Source organism: Pseudonaja textilis, chromosome 2 (genome assembly GCF_049901715.1).
Source record: "Pseudonaja textilis isolate UNSWEBS1 chromosome 2, rPseTex1.2, whole genome shotgun sequence".
In the NCBI taxonomy this organism is placed as follows: domain Eukaryota; kingdom Metazoa; phylum Chordata; class Lepidosauria; order Squamata; family Elapidae; genus Pseudonaja; species Pseudonaja textilis.
The window spans coordinates 114490047-114491519 of NC_141991.1; the positions used below are offsets into that span (position 1 = coordinate 114490047).

The 1473-nt window shown below is 43.5% G+C and overlaps 1 pseudogene; it reads left to right on the plus strand.

The window, feature by feature from the left end:
• The first annotated feature begins 700 nt into the window (after window positions 1-700).
• On the plus strand, window positions 701-849 carry LOC148127032 (5.8S ribosomal RNA; annotated as a pseudogene).
• The last annotated feature ends 624 nt before the right edge of the window (window positions 850-1473 follow it).

Here is a 1473-nt window from a genome sequence, read left to right on the forward strand (position 1 = left end):
TAAGGCCACTCCCTTTTCCCTCTATATCAGTTGAGTGAGCAGCTTCAAAGAAGACCAGCTGCTTCTAGGAAGCCATCTGATGTCTCACAACTGGCTTGATTCTGCAAGATCTACTGAAATGGTGTGAGGAAAAGGAGGAGCAAATTACATTTTGAATATGATTTAATACCAATCCTTAAAACTATATTGTACACATGGATCAAAGTCTGTCTGCCATTTGGTTCATGTATAAAGTAATTAAAAACAGGGCCAAATTTGTAGAATCTGAAAAGCCTTTATGTGAGAGAGCCAATTTAGTGGAGTGCTTAAGATGCTGGGCTAGAAACTGGGAGACCGAGTTCAAAATCTCCCTTAAGCATAAAAGCTGCATGGATGACTTTGGATCAGTCACTCTCTTTCAACTCAGCTCAACCCACTTCATAGAATTGTTGTTGTGGAGAAATAGGAGGTGAGAGCATTATATAGCAATAGCACTTAGACTTGCATACCACTCCACAGTGCTTTACAGGCCTCTCTAAGCGGTTGACAGAGTCATCCCCCAACAATACAGGTCCTCATTTTACTGACTTCAGAAGGATGGAGGGCTAAGTCAACCTTGAGTCCCATCAGAATCAAACTCCAGGATGTGCGCAGAATTAGCCTGCGATACTGAATGCTAACCACTTTGCCACCATATTCTTTTCTTGATTTATAAAGAGTTAGGGTTAAGTGGGTGACTCAGCTTGTGTGTCAATAAAGAATGCAGCTAGCTGCTAGAATTATTGTGAATTGCAGGACACCTTTATCATCAACTCTTCAAATCCACTTGTGGCCATGGGTTCCTCCCGGGGCTATGCCATCTGAGTGTCACAGACAGTTCAATCACTGTGAGTGTGACCCGCCCCCTGGGTTTGGGCGCCTCCCCACCCAGCTTGGGGATTGGTGTCCGAGTTTCTTCCAGGTGAGTACCACCTTTGATGCGGCTGGAGTTCTCAGGTCACTGCACCTCTTTCCCCTCAAGTCCAGACCCTGACAGCTTCCGTCCCACTCAGCTGGCCGGATGTAAATCTAAAAACAATTACTAACATTTATTACACCAAAATCTGTTCTCAATCAACCATAAACATGTGAAACTGTAGTTAACCAGACTACAGATAATAGAGACCATCTAAACCTGCCTCGTTGTAAGTACCAATCCTTTTTTACATATTTCCCTTTGTTATCTTCTTAGCTGTGAGCAGAGACCTGGTACATTCTTTCATGTCATATCTATTTTTAACCACTGCATGGTCATTTGTTGTGGTCAGGCAAGTGAACCATGACTGAAGCAAAGGGATGGTAATATCAGCCTGCTGCTCCTTTTTCCTTTTGTCTTTCCTAGAGAAAAATCTGGGTTGGCAGATGTGCAGAGCCTCATGAAATAGATGGAGGGCAATGAGAGTGAATGGAGCATAACCCTTGCACATCCATTTTTCTCATTTCTCGCCCTCTCAC